The sequence below is a fragment of the Parasteatoda tepidariorum genome, chromosome 11 (genome assembly GCF_982258835.1).
Source record: "Parasteatoda tepidariorum strain Cologne lab strain chromosome 11, Ptep-v5.0, whole genome shotgun sequence".
NCBI classification, from domain to species: Eukaryota; Metazoa; Arthropoda; class Arachnida; order Araneae; family Theridiidae; genus Parasteatoda; species Parasteatoda tepidariorum.
In genome coordinates this window covers 64420022-64433043 of record NC_141765.1, presented here as the reverse complement: position 1 = coordinate 64433043, position 13022 = coordinate 64420022, and the positions used below count along the sequence as shown (strand labels likewise).

The 13022-nt window shown below is 25.8% G+C and overlaps 1 protein-coding gene across 1 annotated transcript in view; it reads left to right on the top strand.

Moving 5' to 3' along the window:
• The first annotated feature begins 1540 nt into the window (after positions 1-1540).
• LOC107456716 (uncharacterized) overlaps positions 1541-13022 on the top strand; it is an 82828-nt gene continuing 71346 nt past the window's right edge. Inside the window, exon 1 of the mRNA XM_016074660.4 lies at positions 1541-1674. The gene's annotated coding sequence lies outside the window, so the exon portion shown is untranslated. The remainder of the gene's footprint in view (positions 1675-13022) is intronic.

Sequence of the window (13022 nt, the reverse complement as noted above, 5' to 3'; positions counted from 1 at the left end):
CTTAAGTTTTATATAATGACACAAAAAAGGAAATAAATCTCAATACAGTTAAGCCTATAAACAAGTTACAGAAAAAAAAAATCCTTTAATTTTCTTTCCGATTTTCTCTCAATTCACCTTTTTAATTTTTTATTTTAAACGAGTTTAAAAATGTTCTAAAAAGAAACTTTAGCAATTTTCTACACTTTTTGGTTTTGTTTTAAAAATAAAATTCGGCAAGTGATTTCATAATCAGCAGCACTCGCTGACGTGATGGAGGGTTTCTGGTATTAGGGTGCTAAGAGGTGCACTCTATTGTACACAAAAATTGCTCCATTTTTTATTTTTAAGAGTTCAAATTAAAGTTGCAACAAACTTATATGATATTTGTAGTTCAACGTTGACCTGATTGATTCTTTCTGCATTTTTATTATAATATCGTGTAAGAGAATCTTTATTTATAATTTGTGTTGATAAAAATTTTGTGCATTAAAACATCAGTTTGTTTTGGAATTGAATATTCTGGTGAATTTTGATTATTTTACCAAATCTCTATTTTTAAAAGGAAAAATTGCTTTTGATTAAAACTCAACTTCAAAATATTGCTTTACTGTCAGTTTAGCTATAGGGAATTTAAAATCAAGATAACTAATTAAAGTTTCTTTTGGTTTTAATATACTGACAATTAATAAAATGACTTCCTTTGTAAATTGATCTTTGGTTCAAGTTAACAAGAATTAAATTGAAAAAAGAAAAAAATTCCTGATCTTAATCGTCTCATCGAATTAATCAACTCACTTCTTTCAGAAAAAATTGGTATTTTTGAATATGTCTCAATAAATTAACTTCATTTAAAAATGCAATTTTTTTCATTATTTAATTATTTATTTATTTATTTATTATTTAATTAATATTATTTATTAATTATTTATTAATTATTTATTAATTATTATTTATTAATTATTTATTAATTATTTATTAATTATTATTTATTTATTATTTATTTATTATTTATTAAGTATTATTTATTTATTATTATTTATTTATTATTATTTATTTATTATTATTTATTTATTATTATTTATTTATTATTATTTATTTATTATTATTTATTTATTATTATTTATTATTATTATTTTACAAAAGAAACTATTAATCTTTGGACTTTCTCCGAGTAAAGGACTTTTTTTTTAAAAATTGGTCAACAATCTAATCAATCTTTTAAACTATTTAACGTCAGTTTCTTTTTAAAATCTTTGGAATCTTTTCTCTATTCTGTTCTTCAAATTCCGACTAATTTGCAAAGAAATGAAAAAATCAATAAGGAAATCTGGAAAGCCTGAGCATGAGAAAAAAGGTCCTACAGCAAATATTTGCAATTAATGGCTTTTACTTTACAATTCAAGCTGTTGTTAGATATAAATATATTAAATGCTTTTAGAGATTAAATTACTTTGGCGGAAACAAAAATAACTCTTTAGCAGCAGAACAGTTAGTAACCATAGCAACTCTTCTTCACACATATGTGAATGGTTTTCTCTGCCTGTCGGACCGTCCGAAACTTCAGTTGTCCGAAACGTTTAGTGGTTAAAGGAAGTTTTCTCTAACGATATCGGAAAAATGACTTACTTAAAGCATTGAGATAAAATGCAATTGATTTATAGAAATAATAGTTTGTCTGTTACTATACAATTGGTGAGTTTAAGAATTAAAAATATTATTTTTTATCTTTCTCAACTATTCGGAAATTGAAGTTACATTTTTTTCATGTTTATTTGTATAATATTCAAATTATTGAATGAAAGTGTAAAAAATATGAGAATTACAATTCTTGAAAAGGAACGTAACGCAAAATTTTTATAAGAATATTATCTAAAAACATTTATTGATTATTTTAACCTATTGTGTCAAGAAAGTTTTATTAAAATTATTTATATAAGTTAAAAACTTGTTCAACATTTTCATTCTCTGAAGTATGAAAATCTAACTTTGGAACGTGAAGTTTCAAAACATAAATTTTCATACATAAACAATAAAAATTAATGAAATTTTCTAAAAGTGGCAATTTCTACATTATATAACTACAAGAGATGTTTTTTATTATTACATTACATACATTTCAACTGTGGATAAAGAAATATTTTAGTTTTACTTAAGAACTTAGTTGGAAATAAAAACGATCATTTTACTCTGTCTGAACATGTAAATAATTCCACACGATCTTTAAAACAAGTTTCTTTATTTTTGATTAATTAAAAAGCAAACAGAAATCAACAGTCTTGATTAATTTGGAACAATAATATGATGTTTCAAACTACATTACTATTTTTTAAGAAAATAACAAACATACTGTTACAAAATAATATGTAAAACATTTTATGTTTACACAAAAGATAATAGTTGAATATTTGAATTATTACGCACTATAAAATTTTGTTTATTTTGAAATGAGAGTTATCAAAATTTATAACTATTAAGTAACTACCCAGTACTAATAATATCAGTTCACTTTACTTCTGCGTTTTGTTAATTATGCACGTTGGGTGTAAATGAATGATTTTTGACTTTTTAAGTGAATTTTCGTACTGGTAGGATTTTTCAAATATGTTGTGTACCGAATTTCTTAGACATCTCCGAGAAAAGCTTCAATAACTAGGAGTTTTAAATTTTGAAAAATTAAAAATAATTCAAGCATGATTTCAAAAGGTTTAAGCAACTAAAATGTTCCTTTTCATGTATAAATAATACTATTATTTAAATACATGTTACACCATTCTAATAATTCTAAAAACTAATTTAAGTTTGCGTGATTCAAATGATATCTTAAAGATATTTTAAATTTGTATTTTCAATTTACATTTATGTAATTTATCTCATAAAGATTACCTATTTTATGGCCATATTTGAATAAATAGTTTTGTGATATTATTTTGAAATGTTCACTCGAATAAAAATAATTTTAAACTTTGCAGCTATGAGAAAAGCGTAATGCGCCATAATAAATAAATAAATGTCTATAATAGAAAGACGCATACGTGCTGAAATTTGACACTTGTGTTTAATTTCTGAATTAATTACATTGTAATGAGTACTAATTTATTTGATAAGAAATAATGTTTGCCCATATTTTCAAAAACGTATGGTCAAAACTACTGGAATAGTGCAAAATTTACTGTGTTTCTGGCCTTAAGGAAACAATAAAAATCTTGCTAATTTTCACAGAATTTAAAATTAGCGATAAAATATGGTTTTATAATATTTTATAAATTTTGGTAAATGTAGTAAAATTTGGTAATTTTACCTTAGAGTATGACTTAAAAACAATTTATTCTGTTAAATTTACTTTTCCGTTTAGCATTTTTCACTAAATGTGGCGCGTTCCACTGCATGGGAGTTTATTTAGTAAAAATTTGGTTATTTTGAAAATTAGAAATAAATAAGAACAAAATGAAATGCTTAAAATAAGACAGAATTTAGTTACCACATAAAAACAATACTTTTTCAATTCAGAAACTTCATTAACTGAGGCTGGAATAACTTGATTTCTTGGATTTAATGAACTCTTAGGGCCATTGTTTGGAGAAAATAGATATAATCAATGATTTATTTTTATGACAGGAATTGATTTGTTATGAGGGTTTTATTTGTAAAAAGAAGATTGCTTCGTTATTGGATATCTTTTTTATGAGGAATATTGGTTTGTCATTAGGGATTTATTTTTAAAATATGATTTAATTGTTATTAGGGGTATGTTTCTATAAAATAAGGTAAATTCAAAAGTCAAAGCAACTGCATAAAATTAGAGTACTTCGAAAAATTAAATAACCATCTCTTCGTTTGATCGTCTTTCTTTTTCTTATGAATATTCTTTTTGATTACCTTATGCTGAAATGTCATAATCTTTTTCAGTAAAAATACCAATAAAAATGTAGAAATACGAGAAGAGCAAAATTAAATCTGATCGAACATGGTCTCTCGACGAGATAAAACATTCAGCTAGTCACGCGTTGTAAGAGATCACCGAATCAAGATCGTACTACGTTAGGAAATGAAAAAAGGAACTAAAACCAAAATTCTAACAAAACTGATTACGATAAAAAAAAATCTTGCGTGAAATATATTTTTCTTTATATAACCTCGTTTTTCAGTAGTTCAGAAGGCCAAATAAAGGTATTATCTCTAAACGAACTATATGTTTTATTTTACAAATTCTTTCTTTTCTGTTTGTATTTTAAATAATTTAATTAATGCATTATAATGATAAACGACATGCATTATATGCAATTGAAGCAGGAAAACAGAGCGTTAACTGTTTAAGAACTGTATTAAAACTCCTTAAAACTTTATTTCTTTTATTATTTAGTAAGCTATATTTGTTGCTTAAATAAGAGAAGATTTAAAAAAAATTGATAAAAGTTACTTTCTGGAAAGCATCGTAGTGTCATTCATAAAAACAATGACTAGCTTGTTTCAACTAATTAACTTTTCGATCATTCGTTAAAAAACTTTTCTTTTCAAACTCAACCCTTATTTATCATTTCACAGATGGACATTTCGAAAAAAATTCATGAATTTAATTTTGATTTGAAGGATTTTATTCTGATAATTAATGACTACTGTTAAAACTCATTTATGTTTTGATCTAAGACATTTGATACAAGATGACACCAAAATTTTGAAAAAAAAATTAAACAATAAAATTTGCTGATGAGAAAATACATTAAAAGAATGTTTTGGGATCAAAGACATATTTCATTTCAAGCATTAATAATAAAATTATTATTTTTATGGTATTACACAAAAATGCATAAAGAGTTTATTATATGTTTAGAAATAGAAACATAGCGATTTACATTTAAAAAAATTATAGTGAAATTACCGTACCTATTAATGACATTTCTGGTTAAAAAAAAACACGAATAAATTTAATATAATCAAAATATACGGTATTTAAACAATTCATTTGGTAATTTTTCCTTTCTTATGTTAACGATTTATTGAAAATTGTGATTTTCGAAATAATTGTTATTATTTTCACACATTTAGCAGAAAATACGAAACTGATAAGAAAATTTAACCGAATAAATGTTGTTTATGCCCCACTCTAAGGTATCATAAAAAAATTACTAAATGGTACCATATTTACCAAATTTTATCATATATTTTGAAAACATATTTTATAGTAAATTTTATCAAAATCATTGTCAAAGCATTTTGTTAAAAATTATCAAGATTTTTGGTGTTTCCATAAAGCTAGAAACACAATTTTACCATAAATTTTACCACATTTTGGTAGTTTTGACCATATTTGTTTTCTCAGTGTATGATTATTTATCACATGTATTATTTTTTATCACACTTTATCAATTTATTTTAAAGAAGAAAATGATAATTTTTATCGCAACTGTACTTCTTATTAATGTGAGAATTAAAGATTATATATAATTATAAGAATCATACATTGAAAGAAGATTCTATTTATTTATTATTGTACTGAAAGCAGTAGTAATAATTTCTATTAAAAAAAACTGTATAATTTCATCTGATCTAAGTCTTATTTTAGTTGGATAGTACATGTTGAATAACCAAAATTAAAATATATTAGAAAAAAAACGAAAAACACAATCAAATTATTTTCTTCTAAAATTCGAAGGAAAGGAATATTTAAAAAGGCATAAAACTATTTTAGTAAAATATATTTATTATTGTGTATATGAACAGCTTTCCTCTGAAGTATATTTAATTTTTACTTGTTAATTTCTAAATAAATGTAAATTCTATACTGCTCTATTAAATAATTATTATTCGATGTTGAATTTTTGATTAAATTCTTAGTTGAGAATACGCTTGAAACTAATTGAAGGTAAAGTTCTAAAAATGAAAAACTTAATAATTTACATTATGGGTATAACTTTTCCTTTAAATATTATATTTCTAGTCCTGTAACTATCCTTAATAAGATTTTAATTAAATTTTAAAAAAATTTTTTGTCCTATGCTAATCAGGTAATGTATCGTTAAACAAAAATCAAAAATAAGATATCTAAGCCATATTGGGCATAAGACCTATTTAAAAATCGACATAAGATATATTTTTGTTCCTATTAAAGCTTAGCAGCGCAATATTGCTTTGAATGAATTTTTACAATGTTTAGCAAAATAATGCGATCAATCGCAAAACTGTTAACTTCATAGAAAGGAACAATACTTTTTTGAAATAGCATACTTAGAAAAGCGTTAAATATCAAATCTGATTTTGTAACAGCTATTATAAATTTCAAAAAGATTAAAATCCTTTTATAACAGCTCTGAAAACTTTTTAAAATGTCAAAACCGTTATATAATGTTTATAAAAACGTTTTTTATATTTATTTATTTATTTTTTTACGTTTAAAAAAGGCACTAAAATATCCTGCAAACTATATCTCTGTAAAACAGCATTTCTTTTTGTTGCAGTTAACAAAACCGTTAGCATATTTTAAAAGATTAGCATCTAGAAAACGACAGGTGCTAATTGTATAAGTACATAGTTTGTATTACTTATACTAAGAAAATAAACTTCAAAAGTTATTGAATATAAAAGGTTTTAAAAATATTTATTTTCGATGAAAATGAACTTATTTCTAAGTGATTCGCGCGTTCTTAGACCTTTCAAAATGTAATATATATATTCATGTATTTAAAAATAAAATATTTATGTGGTTCATTTTTCAACAAATATTAATATAATTTCTTCTTTTCAAAGAAATTCCTGCTTTAAAACGCTTCCGCTTACAGCAGTTATAACAAATTTTGTATGAAATTGTATTGTTTCCTAAACAGATTACAACCTTTAAAAATTTTCTGAACGCTCGAATTTATATCATTTTGACCCTTTGATATTTCTTTAAATGTCCAAAAAACAGGATTTTCTTTTCATTTCCTCTAATGCAAAATTCATGAAGGCTATCAATTTATGCAAAAGACAATAATAGAGTTTCCCTTTTATTTTTTTCTGTTTTCTTAACTACCTGAAATCATTACTAGTTAAGTAGTTTATTGGAGCTTTTCCAGCGTGATTACCATTTCATGACCTCATTTAGCTACGAAATTTCGAGATTTATAGCTTTTTATTTTTGCTTTTCCTTACAAACTAAAAGGAATCAAAAGAAACTTCATGCCCTTGAATTTAATTAGGAAATAATAGGCTACTGAAACAATTTAAACTAAGAGCATGATAACAATTTTAAAAGGATTATATAATGCGTACCAAAATTTATTTCTGAAACTTATATGAAACGAGAAATGTTTACCAATCTTAACAGATGCGTAACGATTTATAAAAACATAGTGATTTTAAAATTTTAATTTAAGAAAATTAATAAATATTGAGAATTTATTTTAAGCGAAAATGCGTAGAATTTTATAAAGAAAAGAATAAAAAACAAAGTATTTTTTTAAGAAATAGCTTTGCCTCTCTTTATCAAGCAAAATCAATCAAATTTATTGTATTGATTATCTTATGAAATATAGCTAATACTTCTGTAATAGATTTATAATTACTTTATTGATATTCTTTTTTTTTTTATAAAAAACAACAAATTATAATGTGTTTGCCAAATTTTGTTAAAATAGCTAGTAATGAATTATAATTAGAAATGCTCTGCAAAAATTTAATGTAAATTCTACAGAAAAAAAACATATTTTTTACAGAAAAAAACTATTTAAAGATAACTACAGATTTTTCTGTCCTTAATCATTACCCTCATATTGTAAAAAATTCATATTTTGTTTGGCTGACTTTTTCCGTAAATTTTACGGTTTAAAGCTATTTTTCACAAAAACAATTTTGCTCTATTTTCCACCCTTATCATACATTAATTAAAACTGTAAATTCAAATTCTGGCTTTTGATATGCAGTTTTGCTTACCATAAGATAACTTTATCTTTTTTCAAATCATTTTACTATTATTTTCTATATTTTCTCTTACTTCTCAGAAATTATTTTATGGTGAGCAACTCTTAAAAAAATTGTGATTCGACTTCTGCGATAGCGATGCCAATTCTGCTGTCGACCAGAATGATGGCATAATGTTTTATAGTGTTTTCTCCTCCTGAAATAGCATAATCTTTTGTTAAAATAACAGAGTTTGTTTCTTAAAATAACACTACTTATCAGCTTAAAAAACTGGAGTGAATTTTTAATTTACAGTATTTTTCTGTGAAAAAAATGGCTTTATTCTGGCTAACCAGATGGCATTTCTTTCTGTAAATTTAACAGATTTTTTACATTGTGCTTGCAGAATTTTCAATAACCTGATTGCATTTATTTTTAAATTACCCCGAAGTCATTTTGAAATTGCATTCAATTGTATTTAAGTTGCACTGATTTCTCACGTCAGCATAATATTCGAATGTGAATTATTCAAATAATAAAACAAATGGCGAAATTTGCAAAAAAAGCTCTGTCTTCACTGTTTATATATTCACCTGATTTTTTCAGAGAAAATTTTGACTGTGAGTCTTGCACAGTTGAATCTTCAGTCTGATCTCAGTTGTCTTATTTGTAATAAGACTTTTTTAAAGTATTGCAACGACAATCGGCTTTAAATTTAGTTTTATTTTTCTGTTTTGTTCTGTTTGAATTTTCCTTTAAATTTTTTTTAAAAAGCTTGCAATTATTTTGTAATAAGAAAATATTAAAATTTATTAACTTATAACATTATTTATAGTCCTCATACATATAATCCTCATATATATAATTCCCAAACACTTCTCATATATTTTTTAGTCTGTCAAATATATATAATTATACATATATACAAATTTTGAGAGTGCTTAGTATTTTAACTAGTTACTTTTCATTTTTTGATACCTTTTATGAAAGTTTTTATCTTTCTTGTCTGCGCTTTGGGTACATTATAAATTAATAAATAAGGTTTTTTAGGACAACTCGTTCTTCGAAGCAGGTTATACCATTGTATGTTTATTTCGGGTGAAAGACCGGGCGTTTCCCGGAAGCTTCCGTCCACGTGACTCACGCTAAACCACTCAAAATTTCAATTATCATGATGGTCGAACTTCTTTTTAAACGCATGATTGTAAGTCCCCTCCTCTGAGCTTTCTACCAGGTATATCTACAGATGCATTAAACAAAGACACTTATTTATCGAAATAGATCATTTTTCTCATTTTTTTTCTTCACTGAAATGAAAAAATCATTCTAAATTAATAGGTGTAACTGTGCCATTTTGGTAAAATAATCCTTTAAGTAATATATCAATGCTTTTTTTTAAATTTGATTTTTTTTCAGGATAAAATAGTTATTTTTTCGGGTTTAACTATTTGAGCTCTTATTTTTTATCCACTTTAAATGTGCTTACTTTGGGCATTATTATACCTTGAAGGAAAAAAACATACATGCATCCTAAAGATGTGTCTTTTTAAGCTTATGTGTTTAAACAGCCAAAAGATGAGAGAGGTGATAAAAAAATTTCCGTTTGCACGACACTGTAACTTTTATTTAATTAAAGATATGTTCAGCCAGAAATGTGGATTTTTCAAGCTAAGGTAGTTCATGAATTTAACGGTCAAAGCCATAATTTGGATCAGGCGAGAGTACTGTATCATTTAATCCACCCCTAGTACAATTAAAGTTAAATAAATTCTTGTTTACTGATAGGTAAGGAGATTTCTGTTAATGTATATTCTGTCTGTGTTGTTTTTATAGTAATAGAAAAATAACGATTTATAAACTTGTCTGGATCAGCATGATTTTGTTCACAGAAATTATTTTAATCCTGACTGAAAATTTGAAGTGATTGTTAATGGTACACTAGTGTTACACAAATGAGCTACTCTTAGTTATGTCCAAAAGAGACAAGAAAGATGATGAGTGTAATTCACTGCTACAGTCTAGATAGGAGAAATAGATAGAGCAGGTAAGTGACTAGGACTTCGAATCACGCTCTCGAATCATCTAACCGAGCGTAGAGCTTTTACCGGTTTTGAAATCACCACAAATATTTAGAATGAATTCTGAATCACTAAGGCATGATAGAAAAACCTGCAAGTTGATCTGCACCCAGCTTTTACAACAGGAAACCTTAAGGGATATTTCAACAGAGAACCAACCCCTGGTTCAAATCACGAAACGTTCAAGCCCCAGTTTTCTTTCTTTAATTCATTTCTTTCTTTTTTTAAAGTTAACTCCTCATTTTACTCTATAAGCATTCAGTTTTATACTTATAACCCAGTTTAAACTTATAAAAAATACTAAACAAATACTAATATTTCAGAATACATAGCAGTATTTTATTTTTATTCATTTTATAACCGTTGTTGAACAGCTGACCCAATTTTCAGTTCACGACTACCAATGTTCAACTTCATAGCCTTGCAATTTTGAACCCAATCCAGAAGACAAGGAAACTTTTAGATCAAGTATTGGAAGAAACCTGCCTTCGTTAAAGACTTTTTGATGGAACTAAACCGCATTTGCTTTGCATGGATAGGAAAACCGCGAAAACCACACACAGTTAGCCTGACGGCAAGGGGACTCTAACCCATGATCCATCTACTACAGTGGATATTTTACGCCCGCACTGTAATAGGTGCAAACCTGGGGAGGAATTTAGATCGACCAGCCATTCCTGGGATTCAAATCCGATTCACCTCATTTGGAGGCAAAGCTCTATCCCCTGAGTCGCCACGACTCTATATAGTAGCATATTTGTCAAACTAATTATTTCGAGGAAGATGTTTTGCTACATTTCTTAATGGATTTTTCAACTAGCAATTGCGTCGATGGAAAAGAAAAGTATAATTTGTGACTCGTAATTAGGATGTTTATGTGAAGAAAAAAAAGAAAACCACGAATACATTATACAATTACACTGTTATTGACAAAATTATTTATACCGCAGTATTGAAAATGTTCCTGAAATTTTTCGTCCCTTTTATAAATCAACGAAAAAATTGCGATATCAGTTTAAAACTAATCAGAAGAGTGGCAAAGGAACAGAAAAACTACTGAAAAAAAGAATGAAAAGCCCTAAAAATATATTTTTTTGAAAGTAAAACAAATTATCAATTCAATTTTTAATTCCAATGTAAAACTGTTAAATAAATTTGTTTTGAATTTTTAATTTAAAAATAAAATCAATGCATTTATGAACGAGAATCCAAATTTGCAATAAAAATGTAGATTCATGTTGAATATTTTGCAGTAGCCCCTGAAACTATGGAGTTTGGTAAGGAGTCTAACTTGGTGCTATCAGATACGTTATTTTTTTTCTCCAAAATATCAAAAAATGCCATTTTTAAAAATATCACTCTCGTTTTTTTTCTGATTGTAATAGGGCTTCTATTCATATCTCCGTCTAAAATAATTTGTACTCCAATTTATTTTTGTTAATTACAGAACCATATGTGGGTCAAAATCGAGTTTGGGGCTATTCAATAAATAGTTTGAAAATATTTGGCATGCATGTTTTTATATTTTTGATCTGGTGCGTATTTCTTAAGATAGTTAACCAATTCCAAACTTTTTTGACACCCATAATACGATTAAAAAGACGTGAAATTGTACAATATTTCAAGTGCTTTATAAGGTTGCAAAAATTTTAAATAATATCAATTCATTGCAAAGTTTCTAACAGTATAACCCTGGTATCAGATACCCTCCATCATGGAAACTAGCACTGCAAATTATCTGCACATTGTTATTCGTCTCAGATTTTGAAAAATAGAGGGGGAAAATACTGAGAATCTTTTTTAAAACTTCTCAAAACTTGTTTCGAAATAAAGTTATAAAGCTGAGTTGAGAGAACATCGCAAAGAACAAAAAGTATAGAAACGATTTTTTTTTCTGTTTACTTGAGTGCAAACTTTTACTGTACAATAATTCAATTCAGCTTCCTTTTCCATTTTAGTTATAATTGTATAAAATTCAAGCTAATTTTAACTGACACAAAATTTTTTTTAAATACCTTATACTTGTAAATTTTTCTACTTATATGTTGTATTGAGCCGAATTTTTACAATATTTATATCTGTCTGACTGCTTAGGAATCATAAGCACATTTCGATTTATGAGGATAATTCTGTAGATTTACTCTAATTCGTCTGACTGAATAAGTATACTAGTCGAAACGTTCAATCTTTTACTAATAATTTTAAAGGAATAAGTAAAGTAATTTTAATAAGTAATAAGTAATTTTAATAAAATAGTGTACGATAAAATAATAAGATTGTACAAGATATAGTATAACATGAATTATAGTATAACCGTTTTTCGGAAATTTAAAACGAATAATCGTTATTGTATAACACTTATCTACAGAAACTAAATCATCACAATTATTTATATAATTCGAATAGAGAGTGTTAGGGAGCGAAGCCAAAGATTTATGACTTTACTTATATCATCGATTTAACAACGCAGACTGGCTGGCTGGAAGGACTAAAATAGATTTTAACGAGTGCATGTAATTTATCAATAAGTCTGTGTCTTGTATAAAATGAATAAAACAAAAAAATATGCATACTTCTATAGCAATAAGCTTCAATAATATTTTAACATAACTTCAAAAAGTTCTCTATCATATTATTTTTAAATGTGACAGTAAATTTCTTTTTTTTCGTGTAATGCGTATGACACCTGTCAATAAATACACCCTTTTAAAATGAATGATGTTTTGTCTTTTAGTATTTATGTCTGTAACGAAAATTTCCAAAAATAAGTTCCTGAGTATCTCACCATATATATATATATATATATATATATATATATATATATATATATATATATATTAAATGCATACTTTACATTAAAATGTTAAAGTGTGAATTTTGATATAATTATTTATTTAAACATTTAATTCCAAAGAATTCATCGCCTCTCAAAATGATGTAATCCAGAAATTATTATTTTAAGTACAAGTACTATAAAACTGCCTGATCCAACTCAATTTTAGGAAAATATATCATTAGGAAATATAATATTACATTCTGTATTTTAGAGAGAAATAATATGATTTTGTAATTCATTATTTAAAAATAGTT